The 17,205-nt window shown below is 46.1% G+C and overlaps 15 non-coding genes across 15 annotated transcripts; all 15 read left to right on the top strand.

Moving 5' to 3' along the window:
• Positions 1-490: 490 nt before the first annotated feature.
• Positions 491-563, top strand: trnak-cuu (transfer RNA lysine (anticodon CUU)). Its single transcript has one exon. It is a non-coding gene; the product is annotated as a tRNA-Lys (tRNA).
• Positions 564-865: 302 nt separating this feature from the next.
• On the top strand, positions 866-938 carry trnak-cuu (transfer RNA lysine (anticodon CUU)). Its single transcript has one exon. It is a non-coding gene; the product is annotated as a tRNA-Lys (tRNA).
• Positions 939-2,726: 1,788 nt separating this feature from the next.
• trnak-cuu (transfer RNA lysine (anticodon CUU)) lies at positions 2,727-2,799 on the top strand. Its single transcript has one exon. It is a non-coding gene; the product is annotated as a tRNA-Lys (tRNA).
• Positions 2,800-4,276: 1,477 nt separating this feature from the next.
• trnak-cuu (transfer RNA lysine (anticodon CUU)) lies at positions 4,277-4,349 on the top strand. The gene has a single exon. It is a non-coding gene; the product is annotated as a tRNA-Lys (tRNA).
• Positions 4,350-5,776: 1,427 nt separating this feature from the next.
• Positions 5,777-5,849, top strand: trnak-cuu (transfer RNA lysine (anticodon CUU)). Its single transcript has one exon. It is a non-coding gene; the product is annotated as a tRNA-Lys (tRNA).
• Positions 5,850-6,885: 1,036 nt separating this feature from the next.
• On the top strand, positions 6,886-6,958 carry trnak-cuu (transfer RNA lysine (anticodon CUU)). The gene has a single exon. It is a non-coding gene; the product is annotated as a tRNA-Lys (tRNA).
• A 1,052-nt stretch (positions 6,959-8,010) lies between these two features.
• On the top strand, positions 8,011-8,083 carry trnak-cuu (transfer RNA lysine (anticodon CUU)). The gene has a single exon. It is a non-coding gene; the product is annotated as a tRNA-Lys (tRNA).
• Positions 8,084-8,760: 677 nt separating this feature from the next.
• On the top strand, positions 8,761-8,833 carry trnak-cuu (transfer RNA lysine (anticodon CUU)). Its single transcript has one exon. It is a non-coding gene; the product is annotated as a tRNA-Lys (tRNA).
• Positions 8,834-11,500: 2,667 nt separating this feature from the next.
• Positions 11,501-11,573, top strand: trnak-cuu (transfer RNA lysine (anticodon CUU)). The gene has a single exon. It is a non-coding gene; the product is annotated as a tRNA-Lys (tRNA).
• A 1,053-nt stretch (positions 11,574-12,626) lies between these two features.
• Positions 12,627-12,699, top strand: trnak-cuu (transfer RNA lysine (anticodon CUU)). The gene has a single exon. It is a non-coding gene; the product is annotated as a tRNA-Lys (tRNA).
• Positions 12,700-13,001: 302 nt separating this feature from the next.
• On the top strand, positions 13,002-13,074 carry trnak-cuu (transfer RNA lysine (anticodon CUU)). The gene has a single exon. It is a non-coding gene; the product is annotated as a tRNA-Lys (tRNA).
• A 1,052-nt stretch (positions 13,075-14,126) lies between these two features.
• Positions 14,127-14,199, top strand: trnak-cuu (transfer RNA lysine (anticodon CUU)). Its single transcript has one exon. It is a non-coding gene; the product is annotated as a tRNA-Lys (tRNA).
• Positions 14,200-15,236: 1,037 nt separating this feature from the next.
• Positions 15,237-15,309, top strand: trnak-cuu (transfer RNA lysine (anticodon CUU)). Its single transcript has one exon. It is a non-coding gene; the product is annotated as a tRNA-Lys (tRNA).
• Positions 15,310-15,611: 302 nt separating this feature from the next.
• On the top strand, positions 15,612-15,684 carry trnak-cuu (transfer RNA lysine (anticodon CUU)). Its single transcript has one exon. It is a non-coding gene; the product is annotated as a tRNA-Lys (tRNA).
• Positions 15,685-16,736: 1,052 nt separating this feature from the next.
• On the top strand, positions 16,737-16,809 carry trnak-cuu (transfer RNA lysine (anticodon CUU)). The gene has a single exon. It is a non-coding gene; the product is annotated as a tRNA-Lys (tRNA).
• Positions 16,810-17,205: the final 396 nt, after the last annotated feature.

Below are 17,205 nucleotides of genomic sequence, written 5' to 3'. Positions count from 1 at the left end.
CTGACTTCATCAATCATTTTTCGTTTTGGTTCCTTTTCTCACAGGACATTGAAATGACAGCACCCAGAGTGAGGAATCGCATCGTTGACGAGCAATGTTAAATTTTAGAAAGTCAGCCCGGCTAGCTCAGTTGGTAGTGCATGAGACTCTTAATCTCAGGGTCGTGGGTTCGACCCCCACGTTGGGCGGTTACTGCTTTCAATACTTTGTTGGGAACCTTGACCATCATCCAGCGACCAGGACCACCCCACCAGTCCATGTTGGTGCAGAAAACACCCTCACACTGAAAAATAGACTGAATCAGATACTTTGACTTCACAGCCATTCACACAATCTACTTTCCATAAGAACCTCCAAAACTGGCAGCGAAAGGGCCCTCCTTCATCAATGATTTTTCGTTTTGGTTCCTTTTCTCAAAGGACATTGGAATGACAGCAACCAGAGTGAGGAATCGCATCGTTGACAAGCAATGTTAAAATTTAGGAAGTCAGCCCGGCTAGCTCAGTCGGTAGAGCATGAGACTCTTAATCTCAGGGTCGTGGGTTCGAGCCCCACGTTGGGTGGTTACTGCTTTCAATACTTTGTTGGGAACCTTGACCATCATCCAGCGACCAGGACCACCCCACCAGTCCATGTTGGTGCAGAAAACACCCTCACACTGAAAAATAGACTGAATCAGATACTTTGACTTCACAGCCATTCACACAATCTACTTTCCATAAGAACCTCCAAAACTGGCAGCGAAAGGGCCCTCCTTCATCAATGATTTTTCGTTTTGGTTCCTTTTCTCAAAGGACATTGGAATGACAGCAACCAGAGTGAGGAATCGCATCGTTGACAAGCAATGTTAAAATTTAGGAAGTCAGCCCGGCTAGCTCAGTCGGTAGAGCATGAGACTCTTAATCTCAGGGTCGTGGGTTCGAGCCCCACGTTGGGTGGTTACTGCTTTCAATACTGTGTTGGTAACCTTGACCATCATCCAGCGACCAGGACCACCCCACCAGTCCATGTTGGTGCAGAAAACACCCTCACACTAAAAAATAGACTGAATCAGATACTTTGACTTCACAGCCATTCACACAATCTACTTTCCATAACAACCTCCAAAACTGGCAGCAAAACAGGCTGACTTCATCAATGATTTTTCGTTTTGGTTACTTTTCTCACAGGACATTGAAATGACAGCACCCAGAGTGAGGAATCGCATCGTTGACAAGCAATGTTAAGATTTAGGAAGTCAGCCCGGCTATCTCAGACGGTAGAGCATGAGACTCTTAATCTCAGGCTCGTGGGTTCGAGCCCCACGTTGGGCGGTTACTGCTTTCAATACTTTGTTGGTAACCTTGACAATCATCCAGCGACCAGGACCACCCCACCGGTCCATGTTGGTGCAGAAAACACCCTCACACTAAAAAATAGACTGAATCAGATACTTTGACTTCACAGCCATTCACACAATCTACTTTCCATAAGAACCTCCAAAACTGGCAGCGAAAGGGCCCTGCTTCATCAATGATTTTTCGTTTTGGTTCCTTTTCTGACAGGACATTGAAATGACAGCACCCAGAGTGAGGAATCGCATCGTTGACGATCAATGTTGACTGAAAAAGCTTAGTCGGTAGAGCATGAGACTCTTAATCTCAGGGTCGTGGGTTCAAGCCACACGTTGGGCGGTTTCTGTTTTCTGTACTTAGTTGGTAACCTTGACCATCATCCAGCGACCAGGACCACCCCACCAGTCCATGTTGGTGCAGAAAACACCCTCACACTAAAAAATAGACTGAATCAGATACTTTGACGTCACAGCCATTCAAACAATCTATTTTTCCATAACAACCTCCAAAACTGGCAGCGAAAGGGCCCTGCTTCATCAATGATTTTTCGTTTTGGTTCCTTTTCTCAAAGGACATTGGAATGACTGCACCCAGAGTGACGAATCGCATCGTTGACGATCAATGTTAAAATTTAGAAAGTCAGCCCGGCTAGCTCAGTTGGTAGAGCATGAGACTCTTAATCTCAGGGTTGTTGGTTCGACCCCCACGTTGGGCGGTCACTGCTTTCGATACTTTGTTGGTAACCTTGTCCATCACCCAGCGAACAGGACCACCCCACCGGTCCATGTTGGTGCCGAGAACAACTTCACACTAAAAAATAGACTGAATCAGATGCTGTGACTTCACAGCCATTCAAACAATCTACTTTCCATAACAACCTCCAAAACTGGCACCGAAACAGGCTGGCTTCATCACTGATTTTTCGTTTTGGTTCCTTTTCTCACAGGACATTGAATGACAGAACCCAGAGTGTGGAATCGCACAGTTGATGAGCAATGTTAAAATCTAGTAAAACCAGCCCGGCTAGCTCAGTTGGTAGAGCATGAGACTCTTAATCTCAGGGTCGTGGGTTCGAGCCCCACTTTGGGCGGTTACTGCTTTCAATACTTTGTTGGTAACCTTGACCATCATCCAGCGACCAGGACCACCCCACCAGTCCATGTTGGTGCCGAAAACACCCTCACACTAAAAAATAGACTGAATCAGATGCTTTGACTTCACAGCCATTCAAACAATCTGTTTTCCATAACAACCTCCAAAACTGGCAGCGAAACAGGCTGACTTCATCAATGATTTTTCGTTTTGGTTCCTTTTCTGACAGGACATTGAAATGACAGCACCCAGAGTGAGGAATCGCATCGTTGACAAGCAATGTTAAAATTTAGGAAGTCAGCCCGGCTAGCTCAGTCGGTAGAGCATGAGACTCTTAATCTCAGGGTCGTGGGTTCGAGCCCCACGTTGGGCGGTTACTGCTTTCAATACTGTGTTGGTAACCTTGACCATCATCCAGCGACCAGGACCACCCCACCAGTCCATGTTGGTGCAGAAAACACCCTCACACTAAAAAATAGACTGAATCAGATACTTTGACTTCACAGCCATTCACACAATCTACTTTCCATAACAACCTCCAAAACTGGCAGCAAAACAGGCTGACTTCATCAATGATTTTTCGTTTTGGTTACTTTTCTCACAGGACATTGAAATGACAGCACCCAGAGTGAAGAATCGCATCGTTGACAAGCAATGTTAAAATTTAGAAAGTCAGCCCGGCTAGCTCAGTCGGTAGAGCATGAGACTCTTAATCTCAGGCTCGTGGGTTCGAGCCCCACGTTGGGCGGTTACTGCTTTCAATACTTTGTTGGTAACCTTGACCATCATCCAGCGACCAGGACCACCCCACCAGTCCATGCTTTCAATACTTTGTTGGTAACCTTGACCATCATCCAGCGACCAGGACAGCCCCACCAGTCCATGTTGGTGCCGAAAACACCCTCACACTAAAAAATAGACTGAACCAGATGCTTTGATTTCACAGCCTTTCACACAATCTAGTTTCCATAAGAACCTCCAAAACTGGCAGCGAAAGGGCCCTGCTTCATCAATGATTTTTCGTTTTGGTTCCTTTTCTCAAAGGACATTGGAATGACAGCACCCAGAGTGACGAATCGCATCGTTGACCATCAATGTTGACTGAAAAAGCTTAGTCGGTAGAGCATGAGACTCTTAATCTCAGGGTCGTGGGTTCAAGCCACACGTTGGGCGGTTACTGTTTTCTGTACTTAGTTGGTAACCTTGACCATCATCCAGCGACCAGGACCACCCCACCAGTCCATGTTGGTGCAGAAAACACCCTCACACTAAAAAATAGACTGAATCAGATACTTTGACTTCACAGCCATTCACACAATCTACTTTCCATAAGAACCTTCAAAACTGGCAGTGAAACGGCCCTGCTTCATCAATGATTTTTCGTTTTGGTTCCTTTTCTCAAAGGACATTGGAATGACAGCACCCAGAGTGAGGAATCGCATCGTTGACGAGCAATGTTAAAATTTAGAAAGTCAGCCCGGCTAGCTCAGTCGGTAGAGCATGAGACTCTTAATCTCAGGATCGTGGGTTCGAGCACCACGTTTTGCGGTTAGTGCTTTCGATACTTTGTTGGTAACCTTGACCATCATCCAGCGACCAGGACCACCCCACCAGTCCATGTTGGTGCAGAAAACACCCTCACACTAAAAAATAGACTGAATCAGATACTTTGACTTCACAGCCATTCACACAATCTACTTTCCATAAGAACCTTCAAAACTGGCAGTGAAACGGCCCTGCTTCATCAATGATTTTTCGTTTTGGTTCCTTTTCTCAAAGGACATTGGAATGACTGCACCCAGAGTGACGAATCGCATCGTTGACGATCAATGTTAAAATTCAGAAAGTCAGCCCGGCTAGCTCAGTTGGTAGAGCATGAGACTCTTAATCTCAGGGTCGTGGGTTCGACCCCCACGTTGGGCGGTCACTGCTTTCGATACTTTTTTGGTAACCTTGACCATAATCCAGCGAACAGGACCACCCCACCAGTCCATGTTGGTGCAGAAAACACCCTCACACTAAAAAATAGACTGAATCAGATACTTTGACTTCACAGCCATTCACACAATCTACTTTCCATAAGAACCTCCAAAACTGGCAGCGAAAGGTCCCTGCTTCATCAATGATTTTTCGTTTTGGTTCCTTTTCTCAAAGGACATTGGAATGACAGCACCCAGAGTGACGAATCGCATCGTTGACGATCAATGTTAAAATTTAGAAAGTCAGGCCGGCTAGCTCAGTCGGTAGAGCATGAGACTCTTAATCTCAGGGTCGTGGGTTCGACCCCCACGTTGGGCGGTCACTGCTTTCGATACTTTGTTGGTAACCTTGACCATCATCCAGCGACCAGGACCACCCCACCAGTCCATGTTGGTGCCGAGAACAACCTCACACTAAAAAATAGACTGAATCAGATGCTTTGACTTCACAGCCATTCAAACAATCTGTTTTCCATAACAACCTCCAAAACTGGCAGCGAAACAGGCTGACTTCATCAATGATTTTTCGTTTTGGTTACTTTTCTCACAGGACATTGAAATGACAGCACCCAGAGTGAGGAATCGCATCGTTGACAAGCAATGTTAAAATTTAGAAAGTCAGCCCGGCTAGCTCAGTCGGTGGAGCATGAGACTCTTAATCTCAGGCTCGTGGGTTCGAGCCCCAAGTTGGGCGGTTACTGCTTTCAATACTTTGTTGGTAACCTTGACCATCATCCAGCGACCAGGACCACCCCACCAGTCCATGTTGGTGCAGAGAACACCCTCACACTAAAAAATAGACTGAATCAGATACTTTGACGTCACAGCCGTTCAAACAATCTATTTTTCCATAACAACCTCCAAAACTGGCAGCGAAAGGGCCCTGCTTCATCAGTGATTTTGCGTTTTGGTTCCTTTTCTCAAAGGACATTGGAATGACAGCACCCAGAGTGAGGAATCGCATCGTTGACGAGCAATGTTAAAATTTAGAAAGTCAGCCCGGCTAGCTCAGTCGGTAGAGCATGAGACTCTTAATCTCAGGATCGTGGGTTCGAGCACCACGTTTTGCGGTTAGTGCTTTCGATACTTTGTTGGTAACCTTGACCATCATCCAGCGACCAGGACCACCCCACCAGTCCATGTTGGTGCAGAAAACACCCTCACACTAAAAAATAGACTGAATCAGATACTTTGACTTCACAGCCATTCACACAATCTACTTTCCATAAGAACCTTCAAAACTGGCAGTGAAACGGCCCTGCTTCATCAATGATTTTTCGTTTTGGTTCCTTTTCTCAAAGGACATTGGAATGACTGCACCCAGAGTGACGAATCGCATCGTTGACGATCAATGTTAAAATTTAGAATTCAGCCCGGCTAGCTCAGTTGGTAGAGCATGAGACTCTTAATCTCAGGGTCGTGGGTTCGACCCCCACGTTGGGCGGTCACTGCTTTCGATACTTTGTTGGTAACCTTGACCATAATCCAGCGAACAGGACCACCCCACCGGTCCATGTTGGTGCCGAGAACAACTTCACACTAAAAAATAGACTGAATCAGATGCTTTGACTTCACAGCCATTCAAACAATCTACTTTCCATAACAACCTCCAAAACTGGCACCGAAACAGGCTGGCTTCATCACTGATTTTTCGTTTTGGTTCCTTTTCTCACAGGACATTGAATGACAGAACCCAGAGTGTGGAATCGCACAGTTGATGAGCAATGTTAAAATCTAGTAAAACCAGCCCGGCTAGCTCAGTTGGTAGAGCATGAGACTCTTAATCTCAGGGTCGTGGGTTCGAGCCCCACTTTGGGCGGTTCTGCTTTCAATACTTTGTTGGTAACCTTGACCATCATCCAGCGACCAGGACCACCCCACCAGTCCATGTTGGTGCCGAAAACACCCTCACACTAAAAAATAGACTGAACCAGATGCTTTGATTTCACAGCCTTTCACACAATCTAGTTTCCATAAGAAACTCCAAAACTGGCAGCGAAAGGGCCCTGCTTCATCAATGATTTTTCGTTTTGGTTCCTTTTCTCAAAGGACATTGGAATGACAGCACCCAGAGTGACGAATCGCATCGTTGACGATCAATGTTGACTGAAAAAGCTTAGTCGGTAGAGCATGAGACTCTTAATCTCAGGGTCGTGGGTTCAAGCCACACGTTGGGCTGTTACTGTTTTCTGTACTTAGTTGGTAACCTTGACCATCATCCAGCGACCAGGACCACCCCACCAGTCCATGTTGGTGCAGAAAACACCCTCACACTAAAAAATAGACTGAATCAGATACTTTGACTTCACAGCCATTCACACAATCTACTTTCCATAAGAACCTCCAAAACTGGCAGCGAAAGGTCCCTGCTTCATCAATGATTTTTCGTTTTGGTTCCTTTTCTCAAAGGACATTGGAATGACAGCACCCAGAGTGACGAATCGCATCGTTGACGATCAATGTTAAAATTTAGAAAGTCAGCCCGGCTAGCTCAGTTGGTAGAGCATGAGACTCTTAATCTCAGGGTTGTGGGTTCGATCCCCACGTTGGGCGGTTACTGCTTTCAATACTGTGTTGGTAACCTTGACCATCATCCAGCGACCAGGACCACCCCACCAGTCCATGTTGGTGCAGAAAACACCCTCACACTAAAAAATAGACTGAATCAGATACTTTGACTTCACAGCCATTCACACAATCTACTTTCCATAACAACCTCCAAAACTGGCAGCGAAACAGGCTGACTTCATCAATGATTTTTCGTTTTGGTTACTTTTCTCACAGGACATTGAAATGACAGCACCCAGAGTGAGGAATCGCATCGTTGACAAGCAATGTTAAAATTTAGAAAGTAAGCCCGGCTAGCTCAGTCGGTAGAGCATGAGACTCTTAATCTCAGGCTCGTGGGTTCGAGCCCCACGTTGGGCGGTTACTGCTTTTAATACTTTGTTGGTAACCTTGACAATCATCCAGCGACCAGGACCACCCCACCAGACCATGTTGGTGCAGAAAACACCCTCACACTAAAAAATAGACTGAATCAGATACTTTGACTTCACAGCCATTCACACAATCTACTTTCCATAAGAACCTCCAAAACTGGCAGCGAAAGGGCCCTGCTTCATCAATGATTTTTCGTTTTGGTTCCTTTTCTCAAAGGACATTGGAATGACAGCACCCAGAGTGACGAATCGCATCGTTGACGATCAATGTTAAAATTTAGCAAGTCAGCCCGGCTAGCTCAGACGGTAGAGCATGAGACTCTTAATCTCAGGGTCGTGGGTTCGACCCCCACGTTGGGCGGTCACTGCTTTCGATACTTTGTTGGTAACCTTGACCATCATCCAGCGACCAGGACCACCTCACCGGTCCATGTTGGTGCCGAGAACAACCTCACACTAAAAAATAGACTGAATCAGATGCTTTGACTTCACAGCCATTCAAACAATCTGTTTTCCATAACAACCTCCAAAACTGGCAGCGAAACAGGCTGACTTCATCAATGATTTTTCGTTTTGGTTCCTTTTCTGAAAGGACATTGAAATGACAGCACCCAGAGTGAGGAATCGCATCGTTGACAAGCAATGTTAAAATTTAGAAAGTCAGCCCGGCTAGCTCAGTCGGTAGAGCATGAGACTCTTAATCTCAGGGTCGTGGGTTCGAGCCCCACGTTGGGCGGTTACTGCTTTCAATACTTTGTTGGTAACCTTGACCATCATCCAGCGACCAGGACCACCCCACCAGTCCATGTTGGTGCAGAAAACACCCTCACACTAAAAAATAGACTGAATCAGATACTTTGACTTCACAGCCATTCACACAATCTACTTTCCATAAGAACCTCCAAAACTGGCAGCGAAAGGGCGCTGCTTCATCAATGATTTTTCGTTTTGGTTCCTTTTCTCAAAGGACATTGGAATGACAGCACCCAGAGTGACGAATCGCATCGTTGACGATCAATGTTAAAATTTAGCAGGTCAGCCAGGCTAGCTCAGACGGTAGAGCATGAGACTCTTAATCTCAGGGTCGTGGGTTCGACCCCCACGTTGGGCGGTCACTGCTTTCGATACTTTGTTGGTAACCTTGACCATCATCCAGCGACCAGGACCACCTCACCGGTCCATGTTGGTGCCGAGAACAACCTCACACTAAAAAATAGACTGAATCAGATGCTTTGATTTCACAGCCATTCAAACAGTCTGTTTTCCATAACAACCTCCAAAACTGGCAGCGAAACAGGCTGACTTCATCAATGATTTTTCGTTTTGGTTCCTTTTCTGAAAGGACATTGAAATGATAGCACCCAGAGTGAGGAATCGCATTGTTGACAAGCAATGTTAAAATTTAGAAAGTCAGCCCGGCTAGCTCAGTCGGTAGAGCATGAGACTCTTAATCTCAGGGTCGTGGGTTCGAGCCCCACGTTGGGCGGTTACTGCTTTCAATACTGTGTTGGCAACCTTGACCATCATCCAGCGACCAGGACCACCCCACCAGTCCATGTTGGTGCCGACACCACCTTCACACTCAAAAATAGACTGAACCAGATGCTTTGACTTCACAGCCTTTCACACAATCTACTTTCCACAAGAACCTCCAAAACTGGCAGCGAAAGGGCCTTGCTTCATCAATGATTTTTCGTTTTGGTTCCTTTTCTCAAAGGACATTGGAATGACAGCACCCAGAGTGAGGAATTGCATCGTTGACGAGCAATGTTAAAATCTAGTACAGTGCACTCCGCTTAATAGAACACCATTGGGCCGAAGCGCTTCTGTTCTACTAAGCGGGGTTTCTATTAACCGGAGACACTTTATTAGGTACACCTTCAGACACGTCGACGACCAAGTTATGCACGCAGAAAAACCCCTGCTGACGAGTTAGAGATATTTCGACTGTGGACGTCCATATCTTTAATCAAACAACAAAACAACAACTTTAATCAACTTCAGTCAAACATCTCAAATCACGAGAAAAATTTCGTTACTTTTGTCTGGAAACAGGAGTCCGTAATTTTGCGGTTGACTTCCCTCTCAATGCGCAGGATAAGAGGGAAGTCCTGGAAACCGCGGGCGTACCTTCTGAGAATCCGGCAATGCATCGTATCGTCTGAGTATGTCCTTCTTATCCGCAGGTGATAGCCCTCGTCTCTTGAATGAAGTTGAAGCCATTGTGACGTGCGTGTGTCTATGTGTGGAGTGACGCGTGCTACCTGTAACTGTATACGGCTAGAACTACCGCGTTTTCTCGCGATAGTGGTACAGTATCGCGATAGCTACACTTCGTCTCTCTCTCGTCTCTTGAATGAAGTTGAAGCCATTGTGACGTGCGTGTGTCTATGTGTGGAGTGACGCGTGCTACCTGTTACTGTATACGGCTAGAACTACCGCGTTTTCTCGCGATAGTGGTACAGTATCGCGATAGCTACACTTCGAAAACCACTAGTTTACAATGTTCATTGCTTACGGCCTGTTCTATTAAGCGGAGATCTGTTCTACTAAGCGGAGTATCTTCTTAGGAAATTGCATTAGGCAAATCTGTTCCAGAGCCTTTTGCTCTATTAAGCGGTTTACTCTATTAACCGGTGTTCTATTAAGCGGAGTGCGCTGTAAATCAGCCCGGCTAGCTCAGTTGGTAGAGCATGAGACTCTTAATCTCAGGGTCGTGGGTTCGAGCTCCACGTAGGGCGGTTACTGCTTTCGATACTTTGTTGGTAACCTTGACCATCATCCAGCGACCAGGACCACCCCACCGGTCCATGTTGGTGCCGAGAACAACCTCACACTAAAAAATAGACTGAATCAGATGCTTTGACTTCACAGCCATTCAAACAATCTGTTTTCCATAACAACCTCCAAAACTGGCCGCGAAACAGGCTGACTTCATCAATGATTTTTCGTTTTGGTTCCTTTTCTGAAAGGACATTGAAATGACAGCACCCAGAGTGAGGAATCGAAACGTTGACAAGCAATGTTAAAATTTAGAAAGTCAGCCCGGCGAGCTCAGTCGGTAGAGCATGGGACTCTTAATCTCTGGGTCGTGGGTTCGACCCCCACGTTGGGCGGTTACTGCTTTCAATACTGTGTTGGTAACCTTGACCATCATCCAGCGACCAGGACAACCCCACCAGTCCATGTTGGTGCCGACACCACCTTCACACTCAAAAATAGACTGAACCAGATGCTTTGACTTCACAGCCTTTCACACAATCTACTTTCCACAAGAACCTCCAAAACTGGCAGCGAAAGGGCCTTGCTTCATCAATGATTTTTCGTTTTGGTTCCTTTTCTCAAAGGACATTGGAATGACAGCACCCAGAGTGAGGAATTGCACAGTTGATGAGCAATGTTAAAATCTAGTAAAACCAGCCCGGCTAGCTCAGTTGGTAGAGCATGAGACTCTAATCTCAGGGTCGTGGGTTCGAGCCCCACTTTGCGCGGTTACTGCTTTCAATACTTTGTTGGTAACCTTGACCATCATCCAGCGACCAGGACAGCCCCACCAGTCCATGTTGGTGCCGAAAACACCCTCACACTAAAAAATAGACTGAACCAGATGCTTTGATTTCACAGCCTTTCACACAATCTAGTTTCCATAAGAACCTCCAAAACTGGCAGCGAAAGGGCCCTGCTTCATCAATGATTTTTCGTTTTGGTTCCTTTTCTCAAAGGACATTGGAATGACAGCACCCAGAGTGACGAATCGCATCGTTGACCATCAATGTTGACTGAAAAAGCTTAGTCGGTAGAGCATGAGACTCTTAATCTCAGGGTCGTGGGTTCAAGCCACACGTTGGGCGGTTACTGTTTTCTGTACTTAGTTGGTAACCTTGACCATCATCCAGCGACCAGGACCACCCCACCAGTCCATGTTGGTGCAGAAAACACCCTCACACTAAAAAATAGACTGAATCAGATACTTTGACTTCACAGCCATTCACACAATCTACTTTCCATAAGAACCTCCAAAACTGGCAGCGAAAGGTCCCTGCTTCATCAATGATTTTTCGTTTTGGTTCCTTTTCTCAAAGGACATTGGAATGACAGCACCCAGAGTGACGAATCGCATCGTTGACGATCAATGTTAAAATTTAGAAAGTCAGCCCGGCTAGCTCAGTCGGTAGAGCATGAGACTCTTAATCTCAGGGTCGTGGGTTCGACCCCCACGTTGGGCGGTCACTGCTTTCGATACTTTGTTGGTAACCTTGACCATCATCCAGCGACCAGGACCACCCCACCAGTCCATGTTGGTGCCGAGAACAACCTCACACTAAAAAATAGACTGAATCAGATGCTTTGACTTCACAGCCATTCAAACAATCTGTTTTCCATAACAACCTCCAAAACTGGCAGCGAAACAGGCTGACTTCATCAATGATTTTTCGTTTTGGTTACTTTTCTCACAGGACATTGAAATGACAGCACCCAGAGTGAGGAATCGCATCGTTGACAAGCAATGTTAAAATTTAGAAAGTCAGCCCGGCTAGCTCAGTCGGTGGAGCATGAGACTCTTAATCTCAGGCTCGTGGGTTCGACCCCCAAGTTGGGCGGTTACTGCTTTCAATACTTTGTTGGTAACCTTGACCATCATCCAGCGACCAGGACCACCCCACCAGTCCATGTTGGTGCAGAGAACACCCTCACACTAAAAAATAGACTGAATCAGATACTTTGACGTCACAGCCATTCAAACAATCTATTTTTCCATAACAACCTCCAAAACTGGCAGCGAAAGGGCCCTGCTTCATCAGTGATTTTGCGTTTTGGTTCCTTTTCTCAAAGGACATTGGAATGACAGCACCCAGAGTGAGGAATCGCATCGTTGACGAGCAATGTTAAAATTTAGAAAGTCAGCCCGGCTAGCTCAGTCGGTAGAGCATGAGACTCTTAATCTCAGGATCGTGGGTTCGAGCACCACGTTTTGCGGTTAGTGCTTTCGATACTTTGTTGGTAACCTTGACCATCATCCAGCGACCAGGACCACCCCACCAGTCCATGTTGGTGCAGAAAACACCCTCACACTAAAAAATAGACTGAATCAGATACTTTGACTTCACAGCCATTCACACAATCTACTTTCCATAAGAACCTTCAAAACTGGCAGTGAAACGGCCCTGCTTCATCAATGATTTTTCGTTTTGGTTCCTTTTCTCAAAGGACATTGGAATGACTGCACCCAGAGTGACGAATCGCATCGTTGACGATCAATGTTAAAATTTAGAAAGTCAGCCCGGCTAGCTCAGTTGGTAGAGCATGAGACTCTTAATCTCAGGGTCGTGGGTTCGACCCCCACGTTGGGCGGTCACTGCTTTCGATACTTTGTTGGTAACCTTGACCATAATCCAGCGAACAGGACCACCCCACCAGTCCATGTTGGTGCAGAAAACACCCTCACACTAAAAAATAGACTGAATCAGATACTTTGACTTCACAGCCATTCACACAATCTACTTTCCATAAGAACCTCCAAAACTGGCAGCGAAAGGTCCCTGCTTCATCAATGATTTTTCGTTTTGGTTCCTTTTCTCAAAGGACATTGGAATGACAGCACCCAGAGTGACGAATCGCATCGTTGACGATCAATGTTAAAATTTAGAAAGTCAGCCCGGCTAGCTCAGTCGGTAGAGCATGAGACTCTTAATCTCAGGGTCGTGGGTTCGACCCCCACGTTGGGCGGTCACTGCTTTCGATACTTTGTTGGTAACCTTGACCATCATCCAGCGACCAGGACCACCCCACCAGTCCATGTTGGTGCCGAGAACAACCTCACACTAAAAAATAGACTGAATCAGATGCTTTGACTTCACAGCCATTCAAACAATCTGTTTTCCATAACAACCTCCAAAACTGGCAGCGAAACAGGCTGACTTCATCAATGATTTTTCGTTTTGGTTACTTTTCTCACAGGACATTGAAATGACAGCACCCAGAGTGAGGAATCGCATCGTTGACAAGCAATGTTAAAATTTAGAAAGTCAGCCCGGCTAGCTCAGTCGGTGGAGCATGAGACTCTTAATCTCAGGCTCGTGGGTTCGACCCCCAAGTTGGGCGGTTACTCCTTTCAATACTTTGTTGGTAACCTTGACCATCATCCAGCGACCAGGACCACCCCACCAGTCCATGTTGGTGCAGAGAACACCCTCACACTAAAAAATAGACTGAATCAGATACTTTGACGTCACAGCCATTCAAACAATCTATTTTTCCATAACAACCTCCAAAACTGGCAGCGAAAGGGCCCTGCTTCATCAGTGATTTTGCGTTTTGGTTCCTTTTCTCAAAGGACATTGGAATGACAGCACCCAGAGTGAGGAATCGCATCGTTGACGAGCAATGTTAAAATTTAGAAAGTCAGCCCGGCTAGCTCAGTCGGTAGAGCATGAGACTCTTAATCTCAGGATCGTGGGTTCGAGCACCACGTTTTGCGGTTAGTGCTTTCGATACTTTGTTGGTAACCTTGACCATCATCCAGCGACCAGGACCACCCCACCAGTCCATGTTGGTGCAGAAAACACCCTCACACTAAAAAATAGACTGAATCAGATACTTTGACTTCACAGCCATTCACACAATCTACTTTCCATAAGAACCTTCAAAACTGGCAGTGAAACGGCCCTGCTTCATCAATGATTTTTCGTTTTGGTTCCTTTTCTCAAAGGACATTGGAATGACTGCACCCAGAGTGACGAATCGCATCGTTGACGATCAATGTTAAAATTTAGAATTCAGCCCGGCTAGCTCAGTTGGTAGAGCATGAGACTCTTAATCTCAGGGTCGTGGGTTCGACCCCCACGTTGGGCGGTCACTGCTTTCGATACTTTGTTGGTAACCTTGACCATAATCCAGCGAACAGGACCACCCCACCGGTCCATGTTGGTGCCGAGAACAACTTCACACTAAAAAATAGACTGAATCAGATGCTTTGACTTCACAGCCATTCAAACAATCTACTTTCCTTAACAACCTCCAAAACTGGCACCGAAACAGGCTGGCTTCATCACTGATTTTTCGTTTTGGTTCCTTTTCTCACAGGACATTGAATGACAGAACCCAGAGTGTGGAATCGCACAGTTGATGAGCAATGTTAAAATCTAGTAAAACCAGCCCGGCTAGCTCAGTTGGTAGAGCATGAGACTCTTAATCTCAGGGTCGTGGGTTCGAGCCCCACTTTGGGCGGTTACTGCTTTCAATACTTTGTTGGTAACCTTGACCATCATCCAGCGACCAGGACCACCCCACCAGTCCATGTTGGTGCCGAAAACACCCTCACACTAAAAAATAGACTGAACCAGATGCTTTGATTTCACAGCCTTTCACACAATCTAGTTTCCATAAGAACCTCCAAAACTGGCAGCGAAAGGGCCCTGCTTCATCAATGATTTTTCGTTTTGGTTCCTTTTCTCAAAGGACATTGGAATGACAGCACCCAGAGTGACGAATCGCATCGTTGACGATCAATGTTGACTGAAAAAGCTTAGTCGGTAGAGCATGAGACTCTTAATCTCAGGGTCGTGGGTTCAAGCCACACGTTGGGCGGTTACTGTTTTCTGTACTTAGTTGGTAACCTTGACCATCATCCAGCGACCAGGACCACCCCACCAGTCCATGTTGGTGCAGAAAACACCCTCACACTAAAAAATAGACTGAATCAGATACTTTGACTTCACAGCCATTCACACAATCTACTTTCCATAAGAACCTCCAAAACTGGCAGCGAAAGGTCCCTGCTTCATCAATGATTTTTCGTTTTGGTTCCTTTTCTCAAAGGACATTGGAATGACAGCACCCAGAGTGACGAATCGCATCGTTGACGATCAATGTTAAAATTTAGAAAGTCAGCCCGGCTAGCTCAGTTGGTAGAGCATGAGACTCTTAATCTCAGGGTTGTGGGTTCGATCCCCACGTTGGGCGGTTACTGCTTTCAATACTGTGTTGGTAACCTTGACCATCATCCAGCGACCAGGACCACCCCACCAGTCCATGTTGGTGCAGAAAACACCCTCACACTAAAAAATAGACTGAATCAGATACTTTGACTTCACAGCCATTCACACAATCTACTTTCCATAAGAACCTCCAAAACTGGCAGCGAAAGGTCCCTGCTTCATCAATGATTTTTCGTTTTGGTTCCTTTTCTCAAAGGACATTGGAATGACAGCACCCAGAGTGACGAATCGCATCGTTGACGATCAATGTTAAAATTTAGAAAGTCAGCCCGGCTAGCTCAGTCGGTAGAGCATGAGACTCTTAATCTCAGGGTCGTGGGTTCGACCCCCACGTTGGGCGGTCACTGCTTTCGATACTTTGTTGGTAACCTTGACCATCATCCAGCGACCAGGACCACCCCACCAGTCCATGTTGGTGCCGAGAACAACCTCACACTAAAAAATAGACTGAATCAGATGCTTTGACTTCACAGCCATTCAAACAATCTGTTTTCCATAACAACCTCCAAAACTGGCAGCGAAACAGGCTGACTTCATCAATGATTTTTCGTTTTGGTTACTTTTCTCACAGGACATTGAAATGACAGCACCCAGAGTGAGGAATCGCATCGTTGACAAGCAATGTTAAAATTTAGAAAGTCAGCCCGGCTAGCTCAGTCGGTGGAGCATGAGACTCTTAATCTCAGGCTCGTGGGTTCGACCCCCAAGTTGGGCGGTTACTCCTTTCAATACTTTGTTGGTAACCTTGACCATCATCCAGCGACCAGGACCACCCCACCAGTCCATGTTGGTGCAGAGAACACCCTCACACTAAAAAATAGACTGAATCAGATACTTTGACGTCACAGCCATTCAAACAATCTATTTTTCCATAACAACCTCCAAAACTGGCAGCGAAAGGGCCCTGCTTCATCAGTGATTTTGCGTTTTGGTTCCTTTTCTCAAAGGACATTGGAATGACAGCACCCAGAGTGAGGAATCGCATCGTTGACGAGCAATGTTAAAATTTAGAAAGTCAGCCCGGCTAGCTCAGTCGGTAGAGCATGAGACTCTTAATCTCAGGATCGTGGGTTCGAGCACCACGTTTTGCGGTTAGTGCTTTCGATACTTTGTTGGTAACCTTGACCATCATCCAGCGACCAGGACCACCCCACCAGTCCATGTTGGTGCAGAAAACACCCTCACACTAAAAAATAGACTGAATCAGATACTTTGACTTCACAGCCATTCACACAATCTACTTTCCATAAGAACCTTCAAAACTGGCAGTGAAACGGCCCTGCTTCATCAATGATTTTTCGTTTTGGTTCCTTTTCTCAAAGGACATTGGAATGACTGCACCCAGAGTGACGAATCGCATCGTTGACGATCAATGTTAAAATTTAGAATTCAGCCCGGCTAGCTCAGTTGGTAGAGCATGAGACTCTTAATCTCAGGGTCGTGGGTTCGACCCCCACGTTGGGCGGTCACTGCTTTCGATACTTTGTTGGTAACCTTGACCATAATCCAGCGAACAGGACCACCCCACCGGTCCATGTTGGTGCCGAGAACAACTTCACACTAAAAAATAGACTGAATCAGATGCTTTGACTTCACAGCCATTCAAACAATCTACTTTCCATAACAACCTCCAAAACTGGCACCGAAACAGGCTGGCTTCATCACTGATTTTTCGTTTTGGTTCCTTTTCTCACAGGACATTGAATGACAGAACCCAGAGTGTGGAATCGCACAGTTGATGAGCAATGTTAAAATCTAGTAAAACCAGCCCGGCTAGCTCAGTTGGTAGAGCATGAGACTCTTAATCTCAGGGTCGTGGGTTCGAGCCCCACTTTGGGCGGTTACTGCTTTCAATACTTTG

The sequence above is a fragment of the Hippocampus zosterae genome, chromosome 2, assembly GCF_025434085.1.
Source record: "Hippocampus zosterae strain Florida chromosome 2, ASM2543408v3, whole genome shotgun sequence".
Classification (NCBI taxonomy): domain Eukaryota; kingdom Metazoa; phylum Chordata; class Actinopteri; order Syngnathiformes; family Syngnathidae; genus Hippocampus; species Hippocampus zosterae.
The sequence above is the reverse complement of the archived record's forward strand: the minus strand, read 5'-3'. Positions and strand labels throughout refer to the sequence as shown.